Source organism: Telmatherina bonti (assembly GCF_933228915.1).
Source record: "Telmatherina bonti genome assembly, chromosome: 22".
NCBI lineage: Eukaryota > Metazoa > Chordata > Actinopteri > Atheriniformes > Telmatherinidae > Telmatherina > Telmatherina bonti.
Window position 1 is genome coordinate 27,740,232 of NC_136631.1, and position 14,204 is coordinate 27,754,435.

The following is a 14,204-nucleotide window of genomic DNA, read 5'->3' on the forward strand; positions in this document are numbered from 1 at the left end:
ACATTTTAACCTTAAGAGGTCATCATCTCAGATGACGATGTAAAGCATTTCATACATCTGCATCTTAATAAAAAAAAAAGCTGGTGAAGAATGTAAATAAAAACCAAATTCTATTATTTCTCATCAACTAATATTTTATTTCCAGTAGAAGATGAACAACATGATGATGGAACCGAGACATTTTACCATCTGATGGGAAACACGAAGAAAAAGTTGGAACAGCAGCAACAAACAGCTGGAAAAGTAAAAACTGGAGGAGCTGTTACTGGTTTAACTGGCAACAGGTTAGCAACATGACTGGGCGAGAAAGGAGCATTTCAGAGAGGCAGAGTCTCTCAGATGGAAAGATACATCAACACAGAGTCAGAGAGGGAGCATCCAGCTTGTTATCAGCCTGCATCTCTGATGGGATGGGGTTGCATTAGAGCCGATGGCGTGGGCAGCTTCCACATCTGGGAAGCTCCATCAATGCTGAAACATCTGCTCCCATCCAGACAACGTCTCTTTCAGGGAAGACCTGGCAGGTTCCACCATGCTGGACCACATCCTGATGGTGGAACAGGAGAACTGGTCCAGTGGGACCACGCTGAACCACATCCTGATTGTGGAACAGGAGAACCGGTCCGGCGGGACCACGCCGAACCACATCCTGGTGGTGGAACAGGAGAACTGGTCCAGCGGGACCACATCCTGGTGGTGGAACAGGAGAACCGGTCCGGCGGGACCACATCCTGGTGGTGTAACAGGAGAACCGGTCCGGTGGGACCACGCCGAACCACATCCTGGTGGTGGAACAGGAGAACTGGTCTGCTCCAGGCCTCCCTTGCAACTCCAGCTAACAGCTGCTAACGATGCTAAACATCACTCTGGAACTTTCTACTGCCTTCAGATTCACAATCAGTTCATCGTTTTGATCAAATGATGTTTCAGTTTAACTTTTGACATGTTGTTGGGAATCGAACGTGGCTCAATGAGATCTGCTTTCCTGTTTTACGTGTAATACAGAGATGTAACGGTTAGCTGAAGGGCGGTGAATGAACCGACTTGGTACTTTTCAGACTTCAGCTCGAGGTTCTTGGTTCCAACATGAAAAGTTGTGTTTTATATTGGAGCTCGTTGATCCTCCTTGACGATCATCTATTGGTAAAAATGAAATGCTGTGGTGCCTTCTCCAACTTCTGGGCCAGATGGATGATCATTAAATTGTCTCAGCTTGCAAACTATTTTAGATTCTACAAACTCTTAACATGTCTCCATCATTCCTACCTGTACAGTCCGCAGCATGTTCTCCCCGGATTTGCGGGCAGTTCAGGTGTGCTACTGATATCAGCAGCTGTCTGCAGCTGCCACAACCGAAGAGCTCCTCAGCAAACATCTTGTAATCCACCCGTTTTTCTCTCTCACTTGGCCAAGGTCCCGGGAGCTTCCGTTGCTTCCTCCAGCTGGCACTTTGCTGTTTTGTTTTGCTTTGTTTGTGATTACAAGACAGAAAGTTCCAACTAAAACGTCACATTTCTCTGGTTGTCCTGGAAAGCGTCTTCAGGGGATCAGCGAGGAGTCTTCCCCGACCAGAACGTAGCTACCGCCGTTTGTATTGAGTTTTCTCAGAAAAACTAATAATTGAACAAAAGGTTTAAAGATGTTCCTGACATCCAGGCTCATTTCAGTCTGGCTGTCATGACTCTTGGTCTAGTCCAGCACTGGCCTGGGAACCTGGTTTGGTGGGTTTAGACGTGGTTTTCCAATGCATCTTCCTTCAGTGGTCTACATGAGGACCCCCGGGACTTTGCTAACCATGTGGTTCTGGTTCAGATCCCTGCTGGATGAGGAGCCAGGGTCTGATGATGTCCTGCGGGACATTTGTCTGCAGGATGGGAGCTGGTTCTTGCTCAGTCGGAGCGAGTGGTCTGGGATCTGGCAGGAGTCTCCGTCTGACTCTGATGTGCCTCTGTTCATTCTCCTGGATTGGAGGAGAGGACCTGAATGCTTTCTTCTGGACTTGGTCTGTAGTCTTCAGGACACGATGGACCTTGGCCCTGATGCAGGCTTTTCCTGGGACTCTTTTTACTGTTCAGAAGGATTTTCTTCCTTCAGCCCATCTGCTGATGACTTTTGGCTCTTTGCAGAGGTCATTTCTTTCATACTCCTGGAATTCCTCCAGCCTATGTGGAAGTCTTCCCAAAGGTTCTGTTCCTGCAGGTTCTGCTGGATGGTGGTCCTGTCCAGTCTCGGATCAGGACTTTCCTCTGCGGGGCTTTTTGAGATAAATGTAAACTAATTGCGAGACTTGCTGGAACGGTGAATTCTCACATTCATCTTCCTCATCACGGTGGAACCTTTCAGGGATGGAATTCTGGAATATCCGTCTTCACCCACTTCTCCTGGGTGGGTTTGTTAAAGCAGGAATACAGAAGGAACTGCCTTCGAACTCCTTTTTACTTGCTTTAGGTCAAGTGATTTATTCACAATCTAACACACACACACACACACACACACACACACACACACACACACACTGATTCATCGGGAAGGCTCTTCTGTTTGAAGTCATTACCAGAGAAGTGTTTAGGAAACATTAGCTAAGAGCGATTTGGCTTTTCTCTCAGCAGGAATCGGCTCTTCTGCCTTTGTTTTCCAGGAATGTGTGTGTGTGTGTGTTTATATGTCCAAGCACTGGAATGTGTGTGTGTGTGTGTGTGTGTGTGTGTGTGTGTGTTATATGTCCAAGCACTGGAATGTGTGTGTGTGTGTGCGTGTGTGTGTGTGTGTGTGTGTGTGTGTGTGTGTGTGTGTGTGTGTGTGCGTGCGTGCGTGTGTGTGTGTGTGTGTGTGTGTGTGTGTGTGTGTTTACACCTCCGAGCGCTGGAATGTGTGGAGAGGCAGAGGTGGATCACTGGGAGGTGAGAATGAAGGAGGGATGAGAAGTCAGTCATCAGCAGACGGAGAGATGATTCTCAGTTCATGTTTTTACCTTCAAAGTGTCGGAAAACTTGTTTCCTGTCTGGTATCATAAAGCTACAAACTATTTATTTTACATGATTAATTGTTTTTTTCATTTATTTCATTTGCCATTATTTATATATTAACACAATATTATGTATTTATTTGTTTATTATTACTATATTATTATGTTATACATTTATTTAAAATGGTATAGCATTTTAATCCAATCTTTCCTTCAGTAATTCCGTCCTTTATTGCATTTAGTTTCATTTTCATGGAATGGTGAACACATGTAGGCATTAAAGGGATTAAAGGTGGTTGAGCACACCTGGAAATATGTCATATACATGTGTGTTATGAAAACATCTCTGCTGTTGTTATAAAGGACTTTTTAAAAACAGAAAATTGAGAAAAGATTTGATTTACTCACCACAATAATTTTCTGCTCCAGCTGGGAGAATTTTTTTCTCTTGTTGATTGTTTTGGTTGCTTGCTTAGATTAGTTTAAATTTATGATGAAGATAAACGGACCTGCATCCTGCCATTTGTTTGTAATAAGTTACATCTGTTCACGATGGGAGTTTATTCAGCATTTATTCACCAGCTGATCAGGTTGTCAGCGTGTGTTCTTTGTGGAGAACCAGAAGAAGAAAAGCAGATTTTGAAGAGCAGTTTCTCTCATGTTGTTCTTTCCTTCAGGAAGAGCTTCTGAGGTAACAGGGATTTGTTTTCTATAATCACTGAGCTTATTTGTTCTCGGCTGAACTCTCAGCTGTCACAGAGATGTTGTAATTCCTTGTGGAACACCTCAATGGGAGCTATTTCTGCATCAAGCCCAGGCAAGTTGTTGTTGATGGAGAATAAGATATCACTGAACTCTGTCCAGCTGCATCAGACAGGGAAGTTTGGTTTGGCATCTCCTGCAGGCTGATAATGAGGTAAAGTTGTGTCTTCAGGCGGTTTTCTTAAACTGAGTTTAGAAAGGTGTTTCGTCTAACAGATGTAGCGTTACTGTCATTCCAGTAAAAAGCAAACAAAATGAAACGTTTCTCTTCCTTTTGGTTTGCTTGGCTGCATTTATCTTGGTTTCAGAAGCAGAATCAAACAGAATTCAGATCAACGGGATCCAGTAAAGAACAAAGAAACCCAGGCAGGACTGTGGACTCTGAATAAAACACAGATAAATAAATTTAATCTCATAGATAAATAAATAAAACAGAGCTGCAGTTATCTGTAGGATTGCTTTATGACAACATAAATAAATCTGCTTCCTATCAGTGATACACCTGAGCCTAAACCTAAGAATGTGGACACGTCGCTTCTATAATTGTCTCCTCCTGAACCTGTTTATTCCTGAAGGTACGTATGGTCCAGTTCACCCTGTAAAACTTCAACCAACCAACCAACCAATCAATCAATCAATCAACAATCAACAGTCATTTTAGCAGACACTTTTATCCAAGCGACGTACATACACACTTATAGCCCGATAGGCACATCGGGAGGCAACTTCAGGTTTAGTGTCTTGCCCAAGGACACTTTGGCACATAGTCAGGGGAAGCCTGGAACTGAACTCCCAACTTTTCCAGTTGCAATTCAACTGCTCTTCCTCCTGAGCTATAGCCGCAATCAATCAACTAACCAACCAATCAACCAATCAATCAATCAATCAATCAATCAATCAATCAGTCAATCAACCAACCAACCAACCAATCAATCTTTGTTTATGAAACTGTAGCTCACCTGCTCCGTCCTTTCTTTACTCCTGAACAAAACCAAAAGAAACTGGATCTTCTCCACTTGGAGCTGGCCCTCATTCCCAGTCTGGAGAAGACACTCCACCCTTTTCCAGCTGATGCCGAGCCTCCTCCCAAACGCTTCACTTTCTACGAATTGCTCCATGGAAAGGTGGAGATCGTGACCATTGAAGATACAGAACCACACCTTCTGCAAAAAACAGAGACCCAATCCAGAATCTACCAAACCGGAACATCGCAACACCTCAACCAATCCTAGAAATTCGGTCTTGGTGACGAAGTGCAACCTTGGAGGAGTCTAACTCCTACTGATCTAATCCAACATATGGAACATGTGGGACTGGACATGTGCAGGGGCTCCGGTACTTCATATTCCTGAAGGACCCCCACACGACTCCTCAGAGGATGAAGTCAAACGCCTCCAAATCCACAAAACACATGCAGACTTTCTGGCGAACTCCCAGACAGTCTGCATGTCTGGGAGTTCGCCTCCAAGACCCTGAAGCGGGTATCGAGCCGGTCTACCGTCCATGACCGGGATGAAAACCACACTGTTCCTATAATTATTGATAATATAATTAGTCTTTACTATGTTTTGAATTTTGGCGACTTCGTCAGCTGTGTTGGAAAGACTTTCACTCCATCAGGACGCAAGATGTTAAAAACCAAACCAACGACGCTTAGTCAGGGTTTTCCGGAGCGTTGCCGCACCCTCGCCGGCTGGCAGTCAGATGGTAAAAGGCCCCGCTGCCATTTTCCTCTTCAGCTTCTCTCCTCTCGTCTGGTAGATTTATTTATGTCTTCCACATCACCACTGAGGTAAAAACACAGTGCAGCACATTCGCAACTCTACTTTGCCTCACATCAAGATGTGACATTTCGGAAATGTGAAATAAATTGATATGGTCCAATTAGAGTGAAACTGCCGCTGGCGCAGCACCACAACCCACCCTGCCCTGTCTCTCTCAGCCGTGGTGCATTTGCTTTACATTTGCATGCTCACATCCAGAGCTCTTAATTATATGTTGTTGTGTGGGGGCATTTGGCTGCAACAGCAAGGAGCTGGATTCTGATGCTGTGTGGTGGATAGCCGCCACAGCTAGGATGCAGCTAAAAGCTTATCCCAGCAGGGGGGAGGAGGAAGGCTGGAGGAGAGGGAGCAGGCCAAGCCATTGCCAAACAAAGAAGAATCCACCAGGCTGGATGATGGAGGACCAGGAGGTCCTCTGTGGGAGGAAAGGGACACTTAAATACCCATGTGAGATACAGAGAAATGACCAAGATGAATAAGAACCAGAATTTAAACAGGACGAAGTAAAAGGTTCTTTTCTAAATCACAGAGATCATCTGACGGTTGGAAATATACAGACTGCAAAGAAAAATTCTGCTTTTGGAAAAGAATAAAATCAGGGTGTAAGTTCATGCTAATCTGTTTCTACTTTGTGAAATTTTTTCTATGATGAAATGAGCTTTTAGTGCACACATCTGTAGTGGAATAAACATATCATGGTAATCAAAGATTCTATTCTATTCTATTCTATTCTATTCGACAGTCCTTTAACAGACGCTTTTATCCAAAGCGACTTACAAAAGAGAGTAAGAACAACACCAGCAGGAAATCCAACAGTAGAGGACATCGTCGGAAGGTGCTGGTGGACTGCTGGTGGACTGCTGGAGTCCAGTTGGACTGCTGGTGGACTGCTGGAGTCCAGTTGGACGCCAGTCTTGACGTGTAGAGCTGCAGGCTTTTTTTTCCCCCACCCCACAATTTTACCGATGTTAAAATACAAAGAATAAATACCATTATATTTGTTGTAAAGAACTGGGTTTAGATTCTCCAATTTTCTGACAAATACAGCTAAACTAAGTGTGGAAGTGTGTGTGTGTGAAGAGTCTTCAGCTTGCTGGGTTAGGGTTAGGGTTAAGATGGGGTTAGAACAAGTTATCCAGTAGTCCACGCTGGAAGCGGGTTAAACCAGCAGCAGACTGCAACGTTGCAGCTCAGAAATATTCAACCAGGCCTGTAACACATTCACAGACAGACGCCACACCCTTCTATAATCATGTCAGCGTATACCTCTTGAAATGTTTTTTCCAACAGTGACAAAGAGGCCTTGTCACACGTCCCGCAAAGCGACACCACACACACGTCCACACCCACATACCGGTTCTGACCTGGCGGCTGGGAACATGTAAGACAAAGCACATTTATCCTGTTTTAACCACACTGAACCGGCTGCCTGTTCTTTTTAGGATTCATTTTAAAAAGCTTTTATTTGTTTTTAAGTCTTTAAATGACCTCGCCCCGCCCTCCCTCTCTGTCCTCCCCTTCCTGTACGCTCCTGTCAGCAGATCAGCTGTTCCTGGAGGTCCTGAGAATGCGGAGGAAGCTCAGAGGGGACGAGACCAGCTGTGTGGAACTCACCTCCACTGCAGGTCAGACAGGCTTCATCACTGTCCAGTTTTAAATCCCTTCTTAAGACCCCCCTGTCTTCACTGGCATTTTACCCAGAATGAGTCTGCTTTTATTGCTTTTATTATTTATTTGTTTCATAGTTTTTATATTTTATGGTTTTAAACTTTACGGTTCTATTGTTTTATGTTTTAATATGTTAATTATGTTATGTTTAGCACTTTGTTAGCAGTGGCTCTCAGAAAATGCTTTATAAATAAAGTTGGCTTGGCTTGGTTGTCCACCAGCACGCCACCAGCAACACACCCGCAGTAGCGGTTAGCAGCCGCACTGCCGACATTCTACCTGCTGTTAGTGGGTTATTAGGGGCGCACACCTAGTTGTCTCGTTATGAATACTGTGAATAAGCCTTAACTTACCGTGCGTCGCCATGTTGGTTGGTCATTTGTGTAACACTGCGCTGAAGATGTGGACATGTGCCACAATGCAGCTGTGACGTCAGCCTCACGTGACACACTGAAACACGTCAATTACCCTGTTTATTTCCCTCTGTATCATGCTGATTGTCATGATGTTGGGGTTGTTAAGATCTGTTCTGTCTAGCTGTTATACACAACATCTGTCATTTAAGAAAAACCTTATTTTTCCTGATCATTTGGACGCTTCCTGTTTGGGGAGGAGCCACAGGTTTAAAACGGTTGGATTGTGTTGCAGAGCTGCCATGTGGAGAACGTATGGAGAGGAACCCATGTATATATTAGACATATTGTAAATATTGTACATATTGCTCAGGAACACTTTAGATACAGTATTGCTGCACTTGGGAGGAGTGTTAAACACACCACCTCCACGGAAACACAACGTTGCCATCATTTATTGGGAACAGCAGAGACCCGCATGACAGGAACGTGCAGGACTCCAGGTATTTTCCCATGTGCAAAGCACACATGCACACGTCACGTGCATGTGTCAAGTCACCTGCACACGTGCATGTATTAGAGCATGGCAGTGGTCGCAAACCGCTGCCCTGTGTGCAGCCGTTCTCACGTACACACAGACTTTTTATAGTTTAAAAAAAATATATATTGAATATATATTGACAACAAATGCTGACATGTGAAGACTCTAAAATGTATTTATTTGAAACCCCAAAAAAATGTAATTTATCACCTAGCAACTAGGTAACATTAAGCAACACATGAACCTGCATCAACCGGCGATTTGTTGACCCGTGTTTCATACACTGAACTTTTATCATGAGTCAAGTGACTTCACTTGAAAAGCAAATTTTAGCAGAAAACATCGACATGCTGCAGATTTTTAGTTAATAAATCTTCATATTTTCATCTTTGTTACAATATTTAATTTTAATATAAAAATGTTTTTATATTTGCCAGAACTGTCCTGCTGACGTGTGACGAGAAAACTCTTAAAAAGCAGCTGATTTGTGTTTTTCTGTTTGAAAAGTTAAACCAACCAATGTTTATTCACACAGCAGAACTTTAAAATGAAAGCCCTTCCTTCTTAAAATCTCAACATTAAAGTTATCATGTGACTAATTGCAGAAAATCATGTGAACAAAGCTTTGAATTCTTGCCTAGCACCACAAACACATCATGTAGATGAAATGTGAATGTTTGTGGACTCTAAACGTGCCTCGTTGCCTTTCACGCTTCGCCTGCAGCAGTTGGATGCTTCACATGTGTTGCACATCTCTGCATCGCGTCACATTGCAAGACGTTTCTCATCAGCATCCTGAAGACGGTTGTACGTCTCTCCGGTGTTTCTCATGTTTTAAACGTCTTTAAGACGAGAGCTGGAAGCTGATCTGATGAGTTGCTGACGAGAAACCAGAAAAACATCAGGTTCACCTCAGTGTGTTCACGCCAAGTGGCAACCTCTTGCGGTAAAAAGTAAAGCCTATGCAAGGCTGGGAGTGCATAAAAGTGCATAAAACTGCAGTTCCCCCTTCATCCACAAGGGGCTCCAAAACAGAGCAAATCCTCATAGACTCCCATGTTAAAAAGACCAACTTCACAGCAGGAATAAACATGTTCACAGCAGAAATAAACAAGTTTACAACAGAAATAAACACGTTTACAGCAGGAATAAACAAGTTTATAAACATGTTTACAGCAGAAATAAACAAGTTTACAGCCTGGTACAAAAATCCATTTTAGGTTTAATAGGTCAGGTTTACCTTCATGACAACTGTGGGGGGAGTGAATTTTTTTCTAACTCGCCCGTTTAAAAGTAATTTAATCTCGAAGTTCGTCATATTTAGGGGCGTGTCCTTTTGATTGACAGGTATCCGATCTCCCGTTTCAAGTCAGAAGAACGTAGAACAACCGCGGTTTTTAGCCGGTTAACAACGTGACTTAGCTTTAGCCCGCTTACCTCCGTTAGCTGGTTAGCTCCTGTTATCTCCAGGTTAGCTCGGTTAGCTCTTAGCTACAGAAAGCTCAGAGTTCGCTCGATGTCAATCATCCACCATGACGCTCACGGCCCCCCTCTCAGTTCCACCTCTTCGTCCATATTTGTATTTTCCAGGCGAGACGACACGCATGCCCCTGTCAAGATGGCGATGGTAGGAACCGCCCACCGAGCTTCAATTCAGCTCTTCAGAAACCTACGGGTGACATCACGGAGGCTCCCCCCATCTTTTATATACAATCTGTGGTTCACACACACATCAACCAGAAGCATGTAGCTTGTTGGAGAGGTTACTGGTCAGAATTGGTGGCTGCACCTCTTCGTCACTGGTCTTCATCACAGGTGCATTTAGTGGTGTGTTCTCAGCCTTCACTTGTCCTCCATGTTCACCTACGATGACCCAACCATGATGAGACCACCTTGATGAGATCACATGATGAGATGATGTAAAACTGGAACCAGCTGTTGCCAGGACAACAAACACACTGAATGCAGATTTCAGTAAACAGTGGGATCTGGTTGAACTCATCCACCTGCTACTGCTGGGCAACTCAGTCAGCTGACCTGACTCTGGATACGTGTGTGTTGATGTAAAACAGGGAGAGCTGGCAGCAGATGACCAATCAGTTGTTTAGAGGCTCAAGGCAACAGAGATGCTGCAGCCAAAACAAGAAGGAAAGATGATAAAAAGTGAAAAATAGGACTAATGAGACGTGCCATTACAGGAAGAGGTTATCTAGTGCAGTTGCTATGGTGATACATCCCAGTAAGAAGTGCACCAACTTCATGAGGCCCTGGATTTTGTAGTCACGTGAACTGAAGGATTGTGGAAGTGAAGCAGATGGGTCTAGATGTGAATGTAGCATGGCTGCAAGCTAAAGCTGGATGTGAAGCAGGAAACGGCAAACACACTCGGCACTGCTTTGTTGCGTCGGTCATGTTGAGGGAACATTGCGTCATTGATTTTCCTCATTTCCTGCTGTTGACAGCAGATGTAACACAGACACAAACATCCTTTTACGGCCAACAAACATTCATATGTAAAAATTATACACCACACACACACACACACACACACACACACTTGTCTCTGCCTTGACCTGCTGCTGACAGCTGATTGGTGGATTATACGTGGTGACTAAAAGTGGCAAGGTAATCTTCTCTCATTATTTCAATTACCAGGCTAAATGCAGCAATCAGCTGCATAATGAGGGCTTGTGGGCAAGAGGGGGAGACCGAGTCAGAGGAAGAGTAGGAGGGGAGCGATGGCAGAAGGAAGGAAAGGACAGAAGATATTTGGAAGAAAGAAATGAAGATGGGTGTCAGTATCATGCAGGATGCAAGTGTTGGGCTGCAGAGGGTAATGTGGGGGGCCGGAGGTGGTGCTATTAAAAAGCTAAACTTCCATACTCAGGTCATGAAACTCATGTTTCAAGTATCCAAATATGAGATGATGCAGGTTTGACTCATGAGGCTTTTTAACCTCAGGATGCTTCTACAACGACATGGATGCATGTCTCTGCAGAAGCTGGAGGCTTCAGGGAGGATGAGGAGGATGAGTTCAGCGCTGTGGTGGATGATGCTGGTGTGAGCATGACCAGCTCCTGTCTGGCATGGCAAGTCAAAGGAGCGTGTGGTGGACTCCAGGAGGATAAAGACACCTGCTAACGGGTTGTATCAGCAGACCAGTATCACCAGTATCACTACACCAGTACCACTACACCGGTATCAGCAGACCAGTATCATCAGTATCACCAGTACCACTACACCGGTATCAATAGACCAGTATCACCAGTATCACTACACCAGTCCCACTACACTGGTATCAGTAGACCAGTATCACCAGTATCACCAGTACCACTACACCGGTATCAATAGAGCAGTATCACCAGTATCACTACACCAGTCCCACTACACTGGTATCAGTAGACCAGTATCACCAGTATCACTACACCAGTACCACTACACTGGTATCAGTAGACCAGTATCACCAGTATCACTACACCAGTACCACTACACTGGTATCAGCAGACCAGTATCACCAGTATCACTACACCAGTACCACTACACTGGTATCAGCAGACCAGTATCACCAGTATCACCAGTATCACTTCACCCGTACCACTACACCGGTATCAGTAGACCAGTATCACCAGTATCACTTCATCCGTACCACTACACCGGTATCAGTAGACCAGTATCACCAGTATCACTACACCAGTACCACTACACCGGTATCAGTAGACCAGTATCACCAGTATCACTACACCAGTACCACTACACCGGTATCAGCAGACCAGTATCATCAGTATCACCAGTACCACTACACCGGTATCAATAGACCAGTATCACCAGTATCACTACACCAGTCCCACTACACTGGTATCAGTAGACCAGTATCACCAGTATCACCAGTACCACTACACCGGTATCAATAGAGCAGTATCACCAGTATCACTACACCAGTACCACTACACTGGTATCAGCAGACCAGTATCACCAGTATCACTTCACCCGTACCACTACACCGGTATCAGTAGACCAGTATCACCAGTATAACCAGTATCACTACACCAGTACCACTACCCCGGTGTCAGTCGACCAGTATCACCAGTATCACTGCAGCATTTAACCTAGTTTAGTTCTGATTCTGGTCTACCTCCCTGACTAATGCCTTATTTGGGCGTGCTTCCTGCTGACTGCTTCAGCTGTTCTCCTCCTCTCTGAAGCAACCCTGTTTTTTCATCTGTATTTTTGCCCTGGATCTGGATCTGGATCTGGACCTGGATCTGGATCTGGATCTGGACCTGGACCTGGACCTGGACCTGGACCTGGATCTGGACCTGGACCTGGACCTGGACCTGGACCTGGACCTGGATCTGGACCTGGACCTGGACCTGACCGTGAGCTCTGGATCTGGACCCAGACTCTTTTTGCTCCTAGATCCAGCCACGCTGTTCGGCAGCCTTCCCAGCATTATTCCATTTACAGAGCTTTAACTTCTTTTCACTTTTAAATGAATATATATTCTTTCAATCTGTTTCTCACTGGCCTTTGATTCCAGTCTAAAATTTCATTCACTTGTTACAAGTTTCATAATTATTTTTCCTATAAAAATATCTCATCTGCACAATTTTAGCAGAGATTTTGTTCCTGTTCAAGTATAACTACCCAATGTTATGTAAGGCTACTAATCTAGATTAGCTTTAAGATAATGTTGGGAAACCATGTCATATTTAGTTTTCAGTGAGTATATTTGTGGACTAAACATCAACTCTACTTATCAAGATTTTCACATTGAAGCTAAAAAACTAGAGAGATTCTCAGAGATTAGCTTAGTGTTGAATAGGCTGGTGCCACATGATCCAGTTTTGTGTAACATTAGGCTACCAAGAATGCTAGTTAGTTTTAAAGTAGCTACAGCAAAAAAAATGTGGAGGAAATACATCCTGTAACCACATCAGAATCCAGTCTACCACCCACACCAGACAAGGAAACCCAACGGACTGCACCAAATCTTGCCTTGGATCCAGCCCTCCATCCTGAGCTGCACAAGGCGACAGTGGGAAGGAAAAACTCCCTTTAAACCTCCGGCAGAACCCGGCTCAAGGAGGGCAGCCATCTGCCTCGACTGGTTGGGGTGGAGAGGACAGGAAAGACAGATCAACATGTACAACTGCACTTATTCAGGAAGACCTGTGGAAAAAAGGAGAAATAAGTTATATATAAAGTGGCATATATTTATACATTAGGAAAAAGGAGCAAAGTACTAGTCAGTGGATGTTTCATCCCCTTTCTTTTATAACAACTAACTAAATCGAATGCATTTAAGCAGTGACCATATGGAACGACACACTTCAAACTGAACCTGCAAACAATAACTAGAACCAGCTATTATTGAAATAATAGCAACTGTGAACACCCATTTATTGAACTATGCTAAATGATTGAAATGAAATAGCATAAGTATAAGAAACTGGAAAAAAACAAAAGCACAACTGACATTTTCTCTAATTGCTCCACATGGGGATTGAACCCACAAACTTCTGTACTGAAGCACACTGACTTACTCACTACCTTCACTCCCTAATCCAGACCTACACTCCCTCTCCACAGCTACGTTCCACCAGTGAAAGACGCCTCGTGTTACCACCAATACGTGGGACTAAACCACCAGCCAGACTCTTTTCCTCTGTTGTTCCACGATGGTGGAATGATCTCCAAAACTCTGTCCACCCTGTCTACTTTTAAGAGCAAGCTGAAGACTCAGCTCTTCAAGGAGCACTTCAACACTTTGTTTAGCTGTATTTGTTGGAAAGTTGGAGAACTTAGCCCAGTTCTTTGCAACAACCTTTATGGTATTTGTGAGGGACCAAGCTGGCGAAGGAAGAGGAACACAGGTGGCTTCAAAAGAAAAGGGTTTTATTTGCCCAAACAATATAAATGAATTAGGCCTTTAAAAGAGGTCAACTAAGCAAAACCTAAATCAAAGTCTGAAAATAACTAACAGATTAGAGAACATAATCAACACAACACAAAAACATACTGACCTGACAAACAACAAACAAAGGAGAACTTAAATACTGGCTGATCAGACCAGTTACAAAACATATGGGGTAACACATTAAACATACTAACAAACTAGACAAAGAAACAGA